This window comes from Panthera tigris, chromosome A3, assembly GCF_018350195.1.
Source record: "Panthera tigris isolate Pti1 chromosome A3, P.tigris_Pti1_mat1.1, whole genome shotgun sequence".
Classification (NCBI taxonomy): Eukaryota; Metazoa; Chordata; class Mammalia; order Carnivora; family Felidae; genus Panthera; species Panthera tigris.
Genome location: NC_056662.1, coordinates 123,221,206 through 123,234,372, shown reverse-complemented (window position 1 = coordinate 123,234,372; position 13,167 = coordinate 123,221,206). Strand labels below are relative to the sequence as shown.

Genomic DNA, 13,167 nt, shown 5'->3' with positions numbered 1-13,167 from the left:
CTTTCAGTGTAGGAAGCCTTGACAGGGCCTCTGAGAGCAAATGGAGAAGTGGGGGAGGGAAGGGGTGTCCATGCTTACTTGTGAGCTTCAGCCACAAGGTACGTCGGATCTGCCGGGGAGCCCCAGGGATGATGCCATAATTTCCTGAAAAAGAACTCTAGAATGGGGTGTTTTATGTTCCTTTTCCCAGGGGTTTATTCATACAGTTGTACCCAGACCACGATGGTGGCTCTTGCTTCCTTTTCCCTTTGTTCCTCCCTTGGGCTAGCACAGACGCTTGCCATCTGAAGAACTGGGGTGACTGTGAGCTAGGTCCAGCCTCCAGCCCAGTACTAGCCCTCACGCCCTCCCTCAGTGCAGACCCCGGACTTTTTGGATTTTCTGTCCCTCAGAGTCCTGTGAAAGGTCTGGTATTTGAGATGTGTTCAGACACTGAGAAGCAGAGGTTAGGGTCCCATGGCTGCAGGTCTGAAGAACTTTAATTAGAGGCTTCTCCAGACCACCCGCCTGCCAGCCTCTCTAAGGCCCTGATGTCTGCATCCCAGAAGGGTCCTCGCCGCTGTGGGTGGCAAACCACAGCAGGACGCCTGAAGGTAGTCAAGTGGGCCTGAGGAGGCCCTCAGACCTCAGCTGGTTTTAATCCCATAAAACTGAAACTTAATATATGAGGGAGGCAAGATAAAAAAAAATGCTTTTGTGCTGCATCAGTGTTCCATGTTGGCCTCCAAATCCCATTGGGTCAGATTCAACCACAATAATGATGATGATGGTAATAGTACTAACAGCAATCACAACAACCATGGGATGATAAAAGAGAAAAGCAGAAACCAAAGGGGGGATCCTGACACTGGCACTGCCTGGTGTGTGTTGTCCTGGTTGATTGAACAGGAAGCCCAAGTAATGGGTCCCAGTGACTGCAGGTCCCTCCAGTCCCAGCAGCTCTGCTGGGGGTGCTGCCAACCTGGGGTCATCCTTAGGCCTGTGTCTGGTTGCCCAAAGCCGAGCCTGGGGGTCCAGTCAGAATTCTGTTGGCTTCTCCCCAGCTATGGTGGCCTGACATCCTGGCCTCTGGGCTGAGGAGCACTTGTCTATGTGTCCTCCTAAAGATACTTTAGCAGCTGGAGTCAGGACGAGAGCAAGTGACCACGAGTAGAAGACTCATCCCCTTTCGTTACTTGATGAACTCGGTATGAAAAATAGGGCACCTTTCATGTATCTCTAGGTGAGCGCTTTCACCAGCTTTACCACAGTGGTCTTGAGTTTCCACTGCCCCACTCGTAGGCTGCCTTATGGTGGCCCCAGGGGAGGCTGACTTCCCTGTGCAACTGTCACCACCATTGTCCACTCTTGCTGAGCCTGTGAGCAGCCTCCCGATCAGTGAATCCAGTGGATACCCACTCAGGCCTTGTCTATCTGGCCTCCTTGGGGCATGTGACACGTGGCACCAGTGCATCCTTTTGGCATGACTGATGCATTTTACCCCTTTCATTCCCTCCAACCTTCTGGCCATACCACTGTCCGTGGTAGGACCCTGTTCCTCTGCCTCGGATACTGCAGCTCCTTGAGAACCCAGCTGCAGCTCTCTGTTCTTCAAACCACTTGTGAACAATTTCTTGGTTCTTCGGCCAGGTCCCCACAGTGAAGGCTACAATGGGCCTAGCGCAACTGAGAGAGGCTCAGGAGAGTACTATGCAATCAATCCTACCTCAGAGGATCTTCTCCAGCATCCATATCCCAAAGCTGCAGGTGAAGCATGTCTGGTTCAAACTGGACAAGTTGGGAGTTTTGGTGACTGATGGCATAGACTATGGATAAGTTAATTTTATAGTGCTTAAGAAGCAAAGAAGAAATCCCCAACTAACGACAGGCAAAACAGATGACCTACATATATGGGAAAATCTGTTGTCCTCCTATCTTTGAACCGTCCTCAAAACTCTCCCTAATTCCTATAAGTAAGAGGCTTGGTTCTCTACCTACTTTGTAATCCACTGTTCTGGAAAACAGGAGGAGGAGATCACTGTGTTCAGGGAAGTGCAGAGCAAAAGTGAAGACTTTCTTTTTTTTTTTTAACATTTATTTATTTTTGAGACAGAGCATGAATGGGGGAGGGTCAGAGAGAGAGGGAGACACAGAATCCGAAACAGGCTCCAGGCTCTGAGCGGTCAGCACAGAGCCTGATGCGGGGCTCGAACTCACGGACTGCGAGATCATGACCTGAGCTGAAGTCGGACGCTTAACCAACTGAGCCACCCAGGCGCCCCTAAAGTGAAGACTTTCAACAGCCTAGAGGGGAGGGGAAGGAGGCCAAAGGACAAATGTGGGCAGGAGTAGGAGCTGAGGAAAGGCCCATAGAGCCCCACTTGTTTCTTTTCTAAATTGAACAATAACCGATATTAATACAGCCATACAATGACTGAGAATACATAGGTCCTGTCACAAGTGGAGATCTTTGTAGAACGAGGGTGGGCCTACAAGAGTTCTTCTCTGGGATTGGCTGACTCAGGGCCTTGCGACTGAACAGCCAGCAACAGTTTGCCAATGCCAGAGCACCGTGGCTACAGTCAGCCAGCCTGGCAATAACTGTTGGCGTCTTAGGGAAGGATTTTTGAGGGTTTAGAATCCTTACAATTATAACTGTTGTATGGTTAGGTCCAATGGGGAATAGGAAAATCAAAACTCCTGGGAATGACTGATGGTTCTCTGGATAGTTCCTGCTCCTCTTCCCCTCTCTGTGAGGTCTTCTTATCCCTGACAGAGTGAACTTCACAACCCCTCCTCTGTGTCCCCTCTGTATGCCCTTCTGCCATTTAATTTCTTTGCATCTGCCATAATCATCTGTTAACCTCTGCCTCAGCCACTGGACTGTATGTTCCCTGAGGTCGGTACATCTATTTCTGATGCCTACCACTGTTCAGGGCATACAGAAAGTCCTCAGGTAATTTTGGATAGACGAATGAGTGATGAATGAATAAATCAATGAATCAAGATTTAAAGTGACTGGTTTTCAGAGGCAGATTGGGAAATCATTCCCTAGCAATGGACAGACATTTTTGGGTGTTTGTAAAGCCTTAGATGGTTGATAATGGAGCACAAGAAGCATGCCAACCAGGAAAGACATGGGGATTGTGTCATCAGGGCCTTGGAGAAGGAGCATGTTTTAGTTCATTAAATGTTCCCTCTGAAATATCAGGATGACATAAAATACTGGGCCTTCCCTAGGTGAGAACCTCTTTCTAATTTATGGCCTACATACAACTAAACATTGAGCTGGACAGGCAAACTTGTGCTTGCTTTTTTTCTGTATTATTCTGAATAATTTTTCTATTCCCCCCACTACTACCTCAGGAGATTGACTTAAGGAGCGTGTCTCAGATAAAAGCATCCTTACAATATAACGAATTCACTACAAAACATTTTAAAAATGATTACAGGTTTTAGTCGATGAGTATGGCCAATGTTGGTTTTCTTATCCTGGATCAGCCTATTACCGGGTCTGAGAGCCCAGCATTGCCAATGTAGCATCCTCTCCATGATACCAAAGGGTTAGCATGCTGACCCCTGGATGGAGCAAACATTAGATCTATCAATTGTTATCACACCAGTTGTTTTAGAAAAGCCCTTTTCCCCAACCCTATGATGACAGGGAACTTGTACCATTTTATGTATAAAAGAAGGAGGCCCCAGCAAAGGGAAGAAGGCATTCAAGTTCTGTGTGTGCTGGGGCAGAACAAGAAAAGTATTGTTGAGGAGAAAAGGCAAAGTCCCCGCTGAAGTGAAACCGTATCAACCTGCCTCTGAGAGCTGAAGGCTTTTCTGGAGCAGGAGAAGGAAATAGAGCCCAGCTCCCTCAAGCCTGGTGGGCTGCTTAGCACCCCAAGTTGGAAGATCTGGGGCTGGGACATCCTCACCGCGTTTGCATTATTTCATTAAGCTGTTGACAAATAAACACATGGAAACAATCCATAGCCGGGTGCTGATTACATTTTCCTTCAAAGGCATGGCAGGCCCTGTGTCTTCTGTGAAAAATTATCTTAATCTTTCATTGACATTGAACCCACCCTCACATTTTTCAAAATTTCTTAGTCATGCTTTTCAAAGGGTTTGATTGCTGTCCCTTCTAAATGATTTTGCACAGTGTTCACCTCTCTCTTGTCTTCTATCCTGGAGGAACTTGAGGCCAGATGACAGCTGAGCTGACCACCAGCATCATCATCCTTACAATAGACGCTGCCTCCTGTGTGGTGGCCCACTGAGTAACCCTACCATCTGGGCCCATTCTGCACAGCCAGAGTACATTCTTCCTTCTTGGTTATGTGTGTAAAACCAGAACCTTCTCAACCAGATCATAAACACTCTGCAGTTCAGTGTCTCCCACCCTCCGTAACACTGCTGGATTTTCATTCATTGATTGATGGTCTAGCAACCTCAGGAGTATATACTGAACTAATTTCTCTTGTGTGCATTCATAATGGTACCAGTTCTATACCATCCTTGGAAAAATGGGGGAATAGTCATATAGTAATTTTTCATGTTCTGTGGTTCAGATGATACTAGAAAGCTCCCCAGTTGAACAGTTCACTTCCATAGCATGAACGGCAGCCTACAATCAGGTCAACTTGGCAACCTGCTCAGCGGTGTTCCACTGGGTCATTGTGAGTGAGGGAAGGAGGTTTCTTGGAGGTTTATCGTAACTTTTTTATGTAGGCTTTCCTTAGAGCATATCTGCTCAACTTGACAGTCTGTTTATGCACAGGCCTCCTGATACACCACGTACTAGTTAAAATGTCCAATATGGAAAGTATTATAACAGCTATGCAACCACCTTTGATTAGAAGCAGCTTTGGCTTCAGATGTGATCAGGGTTAACAGAAAATTGGGCATGTGCAGAGGCTGGCTTAACGACTTTAGTCTTTGCTCTCCTCTTGTTTATCATTTGGTAACCTTGGGAGGTGATTTCTAAAGTTCTGTGTTCCCTATAGAGTGTCCCGTGGTGTTGACATTGAGGAGCGCAGATATAGAACACGTGAAAACCATTTATAGTAGCAACTAAGCTTTTGGGCATAGAACTTTTTGAATGTTTTGTTCTCAAGCTTTGGCTCATTACCTGAGAGGTGGAGATCCCTTCTTTAACAAAAACAACAGACCAACATAAACCAAGTACTCAGGTAATGTCTGATTACCTTGGTGTTTTCTATTTTGAATTTCTTAACTACCCATGATTATTAAGTATAGAGCCATGCCCTCCAACAGGTTCCCTTGAAATCTTATCTAAAACACAACATGGTTTTTTTTGTAATGAAAAGTAGCCGGCTCCCACTCAGAGTCATGAGGTTGGTGTGAGCCTTAAAAGTGTGTGGCCAGGGTGGGGAAGGGGCGCGGGTGGGGTGCGGGGCTTGTCCGGCTGGAATGCAGCCCTCCTCTGTTTGCCAGGCCTTGCTCTCTGGTCCTAAACTGTGTCAGTGCAGAGGATAGGACATCTTTTTGTAACTTGTCATCTCAGAGGGGCACCCTTTTGGCCAGAAGCACTGCAAGGTGTGTCTGCCACGTTCCTGTGGATGCCTGCTTTTCCCTGCCCTCAGCCTCCAGATGACGCTGGGGCTTCGCTACTGCTGAGGAGAGACCAGAAATAGAGGAATTTCACGTCTAATGCCATCTACCCCAAGTGCCTGATCTCTCCCACTTCTTTTCAGCTTCTTCGGTGATACTCCCACGCACAAAATCAGCAAACATGAAGGATTTTCTTGCATATCCATATCCTATACGTATGAATGGGATGTATAACATGGCAACATTATGACTTATGTGGTTTTTTTTTTTTCTCTCTGTAGTTATCTATTTGGCCCTTCCCTCCCCACTCAGCCAATTTAAACAACTAGGCTGTGCTGTGCTCAGTGCTTCAGGAAAGGCATGGGAAAAGCAGGAAACAGAGAAGGGGAAGGCTTGTCTTCACATGTTTCCAGAAGTCGATGCTCTTTTTTTAAGTTTATTTATATATTTAGAGAGAGAGACAGAGTGTGTGCAAGTGGGGGAGGGGCAGAGAGGGAGAGAGAATCCCAAGCACGTTCCACACTGTCAGTGCAGAGCCCAACACGAACTGACATCATGATCTAAGCTGAAACCAAGAGTTGGACACTTAACCGACTGAGCCACCCGGGCACCCCGAGAAGCTGATACTCTTTTTTTTTTTAAGTTTATTTATTTATTTTGAAAGAGAGAGAGAGAGAGAGAGCATGAGTTGGAAAGGGGCAGAGAGAGAGGGAGAGAGCGAGAATTCCAAGCAGGATCCTTTCTGTCAGCATAGAGCTGATGAGAGGCTCAAACTCACAAGCTGTGAGATCATGACCTGAGCTGAAATCAAGAGCCAGACATTTAACGGACTCAGCCACCTAGGTCTCCTGAGAAGCTGATACTGTTAAGGGAGAAGCAAGGCCTCTGTATGAAGATTAGATGAGATGGACATCCTCAATAAGAGCAGAGATGACCACTCCTGTCCTCTTTAGGAAGGGCCCTCCTGGGTGAAGGAAGGTTGATAGAGAGTTCTGTGCTCTAGCTGTTGGCAATTCCATCTGGGAAGACTCTCCTGCTCCAACAGGGCATAAAATGAGTCCTGTGCCTTCATGGGCAGCACAAGAAAGCTAATGGAATAGTGAGATCTAAAGGATTTCTGCCTGGAATGAGGGGTTCTGCTGAGCACTTGTGTGGACTGAAACCTGATGACCAGCAGGGAGGATGCCTGCATGGCCTCTACGTGACCTTCCACCCCATCCCCTAGCCCTCAGTGAGCTTCCTGGAATACACAGTCCTGGAGAAAATAGGAGCTTGAGACCAAGCTTCTGCTGCCCCTGTGCAGTGGGATTCAAACATGAAGTCATAGAAGAACAGGTGAATTTCACACCTGAGTGGTGAGCAAGGATCCAAACCTGCTGTAGGATCTGTATAAACCAGACTTTCCCCCACCTTTCCTTTCTGCCTCACTCCACCCACACCTCTACCCATGGTTCCATAATTCTTTCCCACACCCACGTTCTGGGGAGGAAACCCACTAGAGCTGTGGGGCTGCCTAGGGGCAGTTGGGGTGAGGGGCTACATGGCCGAGCCCAGGTGCTAGTGAATGTGATGCTAGCATGACAAAAGCATCCGGGAGTGTCCACTCACTTGTCTTCACACACACCCTCACCCTGTGGCCAGAGGAAGATGCCAGCTCATGTTTGAGCCTCAAGCAAGGAGTTCTGTCCCTGCTCTGTCTCCTGAGAGTCCAGCCCTGTCTTCAGAATCTGGGTGAGAAGGGCTTTTGCTACCTGGGATCCAGGTCCGCCTCTCTGACTTTTGAAGGAGGTGTGCTTACAGCACAGCAGGGCTGCATGGCTGGTGGGGCTGGCACACCCCAGCCATGACAGGTGTGAGCCAGTGAGCTTTGTGCCACCGAGATCCTGGTCCTGGCTCTAGCAGGGCTTGCCGTGTGACCACAGCACTTGCCCAAGCTTCTCCGAGTCCCTGATTCCTCCCTGGGAAATGAGGAGACCGGATTAGAATGATCTGTAAGGTTCTTCTAGCTCTTTGGTATTTATGACAGTTGCTGCCATTTCCCATTTCCCTGATTTGGGGCAGCAGTTCAGTTCTTTTATAAACCTGATGGAGTTTCTGTCCCTTTTGTATGCTTGGACCTTGAGAGGGCTCCTTCCCCATCCCCACTAGTGATGATAACAGCAATATTTCTCAGGTGAACAGGGCTTTCTAGTTTAAAACAATAGTGTCACATTAATTGATCTCATTCAGTATTCGGGACCTGCCATTATGAGTCCCTCTTGTACTTCTCATTCCGGTTATCTGCCTCTTTGGTGATTGATTGCCTTTCTATTTCTTTTGCTTGGCTCGGAAGGCTTCTGAGTGTGCCCAGTGCCAGCTCCTGCACATGGCTACTGTCTTCTCAGAGATACCCCATGCACACCTCCATGCCTGTTTGTAGTGACCAAAGCAAATGGCTTTCATCACACTTTAGTTTTTTTCATTTTAATTCCAGCATAGTTAACATACAGTGTTATATTAGTTTCAGGTGTACAATATAGTAATTCCACAGTTCTATACATTACTCAGTGCTTATCATGTTAAGTGTACTTTGAATCCCCATCACCTAGTTGACCCATCCTCCACCCACCTCCCCTCTGGTAACCCTCTGTCCTCTATAGTTAAGAGTATACTTAAGAGTCACCTGGGTGGCTCAGTCAGTTAAGCATCTGGCTTCAGTGCAAGTCATGATCTCACACCTTGTGAGTTCCAGCCCCACATCGGGCTCTGTGCTGACAGCTCAGAGGCTGGCACCTGCTTCAGATTCTGTGTCTCCCCTTCTCTCGGCCCCTCCCCCACTTATACTGTCTCTCTCTCAAAAATAGATGAACATTTAAAAAAAGAGTCTGTTTTTTGGTTTGTCTCTTTTTTTCTTTGTTCATTTGTTTTGTTTCCTAATTCCACATGAGTGAAATCATATGGTATTTGTCTTTCTCTAACTTATTTTGCTTAGAATTATACTCTCTAGATACATTCATGTTATTGCAAATGACAAGATTTCATTTTTTATGGCTAATATTCCCTTGAGAGTGAGCAAGCTCGAGTGGGGAAGAGGGGCAGAGGAAGAGAGAGAGAGACAGAGAGAGAGAAGAGAGAATCTCAAGTAGGCTCCATGCTCAGTACAGAGCCTGACACGGGGCTCAATCCCACAACTCTAGGATCATGACCTGACCTGAAGTAAAAAGTCAGATGCTCTACAAATTGGCAAAGAAGAAGTCAAACTTTCACTCCTCACAGATGACACGATACTCTACATAGAAAACCCGAAAGACTATGTCTAAAAGCTGCTAGAACTGATACATGAATTAGCAAAGTTGCAGGATACAAAATTAATGTACAGAAATCGGTTTAATTTCTATACACCAATGATGAAGCAACAGAAAGAGAAATCAAGAAATTGATCCCATTTACAATCAATCCCATTTACCAAGAACCATAAAATATGTAGGAATAAACCTAACCAAAGATGTAAAAGATCTGTATGCTGAAAACTATAGAAAACTTATGAAAGAAATTGAAAAAGACATAAATAAATAGAAAAACATTCCATTCTCATGGATTGGAAGAATAAATATTGTTAAAATGTCAATACTACCCAAAGCAAACTACACATTCAATGCAATCCCAATCAAAATTACACTGGCATTCTTCCTAGAGCTAGAACAAACAATCCTAAAATTTGTATGGAATCACAAAAGAGCTTGAATAGCCAAAGTAATGTTGAAAAAGAAAACCAAAGTGAGAGGCATCACAATCCCAGACTTTAGCCTCTACTACAAAGCTGTAATCATCAAGATAGTATGGTATTGGCACAAAAACAGTCACATAGACCAATGGAATAGAATAAAGACCCCAGAATTGGACCCACAAATGTATGGCCAACTAATCTTTGACAAAGCAGGAAAGAGTATCCAATGGACAAAAGACAGTCTCTTCAGCAAATTGTGCTGGGAGAACTGGACAGAAACATGCAGAAGAATGAAACTGAACCACTTTCTTACACCATATACAAAAATGAACTCAAAATGGATGAAAGACCTAAATGTGAGACAGGAAACCATCAAAACCCTAGAGGAGAAAACAGGCAACAACCTCTTTGACCTTAACCTCAGCAACTTCTTACTCAATATGTCTCCAAAGGCAAGGGAAGTAAAGGCAAAAATGAACTATTGGGACCCCTCAAGATAAAGAGCTCAGCACAGCAAAGAAAACAATCAACAAAATTAACAGGTGACTGATGGAATGGGAGAAGATATTTGCAAATGACATATTGGATAAAGAGTTAGTATCCAAAATCTATAAAGAACTTACCAAACTCAACACCCAAAAAACAAATAATCCAGTGAAGAAATGGGCAAAAGACATGAATAGACACTTTTCCAAAGATGTCCAGATGGCCACCAGACACATGAAAAGATGCTCAACATCACTTATCATCAGGGAAATACAAATCAAAACTACATTGAGATACCACCTCACACTGGTAAGAGTGGCTAAAATGAACAAATCAGGAGACTATAGATACTGGAGAGGATGTGGAGAAATGGGAACCCTCTTGCACTGTTGGTGGGAATGCAAAATGGTGCAGCCACTCTTGAAAACAGTGTGGAGGTTCTTAAAAAAATTAAAAATATATCTACCCTATGACCCAGCAATAGCACTGGTAGGAATTTACCCAAGGGATACAGGAGTGCTGGTTCATAGGGGCCCAGATACCCCAATGTTTATAGCAATGCTTTCAACAATAGCCAGATTATGGAAAGAACCCAAATGTCCATCAACTGTTGAGCGGATAAAGAAGATGTGGTTTGTATATACAATGGAATACTACTTGGCAATGAGAAAGAATGAAATCTTGCCATTTGCAACAATGTGATGGAAATGGAGGGTATTATGCTAAGTGAAATAAATGAGTCAGAGAAAGACAGATATATGTTTCCACTCATGTGAAATTTGAGAAACTTAACAGAAGACCATGGGGGAAGGAAAGGGGAAAAAATAATTTTAAACAGAGAGGGAGGCAAACCATAAGAGATACTCAAATACAGAGAACAAACTGAGAGTTGAAGGGGGTGCAGGGGAGAGGGGAAAATGGGTGATGGGCATTGAGGAGGGCACTTGTTGGGATGAGCACTGGGTGTTGTATGTAAGTGATGAATCATGGGAATCTACTCCTGGAGCCAAGAGCACACCGTATACACTGTATGTTAGCTAACTTGATAATAAATTATATTAAAGCAAATAAATAAAATAAAGAGAATCCTGTAAATAAATTAAAAAAAAGTTGGATGCTCAACCTATGGAGACACCTAGGTGCCCCACCACATCATGTTTATCCATCATCTATCAATAGACACTTGGGCTGTGTTCATATCTTGGCTGTTATAAATAATGCTGCAGTAAACATGGGGGTGTGTATATCTTTTCAAATGAGTGATTTAATATTCTTTGGGTAAATACCCAGTAATGGAATTACTGGATCATATGGTAGTTCTACTTTTAATTTTTTGAGGAAGCTCCACACTGTTTTCCACAGTGGCTGCACCAGTTTGCATTCCTAACCATAGTGCATGAGGATTCCTTCTTCACATCCTCACCAACAATTTTTGTTTCTTGTGGTTTTGATTTGTATTTTCCTGATTAGCGATGTTGAGCATCTTTACATGTGTCTGTTGGTCATCTGTATGTCTTCTTTGGAGAAATGTCTGTTCATGTCTTCTGCCCATTTCTAATTGAATTAATTTGTTTGGGGGTGTTGAGTTGTGTAAGTTCCTTATATATTTTGGATACTAACACCTTATTGGATATGTCATTTGCAAATATCTTCTCTCATTCAATAGGTTGCCTTTTAGTTTTGTTGATTGTTTCCTTTACTGTGTAGAAGTTTTTTTATTTTGGTGTAGTCCCAATAGTTTATTTTTGCTTTTGTTTCCCTTGCCTCAGGAAACATATCTAGAAAGGTGTTGCTATGGCTGATGTCAGAGAAATTATTGCCTGTGTTATTTTCTAGGATTTTTATGGTTTCAGGTCTCACATTTAGGTCTTCAATCCATTTTGAGTTTATTTTTGTGTATGGTGTAAGAGAGTGGTCCAGTTTTTTTGCATGTGACTTTCTAGTTTTCTCAACATCATCTGTTGAGGAGACTGTCTTTTCCCATTGCATATTTTGCCTCCAAAGTCAAAGATTAATTGGCCATGTAATTGTGGGTTTATTTTGGGGGCTCTCTGTTCTGTTCCATTGATCTATGTGTCTGTTTATGTGCCAGTACCATACTGTTTTTGTGCCAGTACCATACTGTTTTGATTACTACAGCTTTGTAGTTTATCTTAAAATCTAAGATTGGGATACTTCCAATTTTGTTCCTTTTTTTCAAGATTGCTTTGGGTCTTTCATGGTTCCATACAAATATTAGGATCGTTCTATCCCTGTGAAAAATGCTTTTTGTATTTTGATACGGATTCCATTAAATCTGTAGATTGCTTTGGGTACTATAAATATTTTAATTATATTTATTCTCCCAGCCCATGAGCATGGAATATCTTTTCTCTTTGTTTGTATCATCTTCAATTTCTTTCAATTTTGACCACACTTAAATAGCACTTTATGTTTCCATTTATGTGAAGAATCTACTGTTATTCTGAGAAAAAGTGCCACAAAATGCCAAATTTAGGTATTTTAGAAAGCTTCACACAGTCATATAGAAAGTTTGCCTCCCTGAATGGAACACTGCTAGGGTTTGACATATACTCTGCCAGTCTTTTCTCCACACAAATGTACTCTGCGCCCCATCACCTCCACTTGTTTAAGTCTCCTCCTAAGATTGAGAGATTCAAGTATTTTTATTTTTTGACCGTCTAACTCAAGGCTGGATAGGGGATAAACCTTGTTCCATAATAAAGAAAAGGAGACAAGTTAGCAGGAGGTTCATCTATTCAGACTGCTTTTTAGTATTTTTAGCTTCCTCTCCCCTCTCCTCCTCCATCTTCAGTGTTTGAAGCTTCTCTTCTGCTCCATTAAGATAGGGAACAATCTACACAAACAAGGTGCACATCTAGTCCTGACCATTTCCTTTTGTCAGAGATTAAATTTGGAAATCTTCACTAAGATGAGTCTTTGGCTCCCATAGGAGGCCATTCTTGTCTTCCTGCCTCTCCATTTCTCCTGTGCCCCAGGTCAGCAGAGGGGAAGTACTATTTCATATTACCTTGAGCAGGACTATCTCCTGGCTAGAAGCAGTCATCTGCCTGGGTGTTGGAATAGAAACAGGGACAGAGTAGAGGTGGCATTAGGTAGAGAAGAATGCCTATGTTTCCTTAGCCATTTTCCCACCTATTGTGTCCTTAGGGTTTCTGCCTTTGTATGGCTGCTTCTAACCATTCAGGTGTGTGTGAACTTTGCATTTAACAAAGAATTTGTTTTCCTATTTCCTCATCGGAACCTCATAATGCCCTTTGAGCTGGGCTGGGCAGAGTGAAGTTCAAGTGGTGGTGGCTTGGCTGAGGCACCTCAATGGAAGAGATAGGACATGCTACACATACCCCCTGACTCTCAGGGCCCATGGCCCAAGAGCAGTTGGCTAGCAGTTTATCCCTGAGGCTGTG

The 13,167-nt window shown here is 44.0% G+C and overlaps 1 protein-coding gene across 3 annotated transcripts in view; it reads left to right on the top strand.

Annotated features, from left to right (window-relative positions):
* Nucleotides 1-13,167, top strand: part of LOC122237425 — a 126,654-nt gene that overhangs the window by 46,529 nt on the left and 66,958 nt on the right. The window lies entirely within an intron of this gene.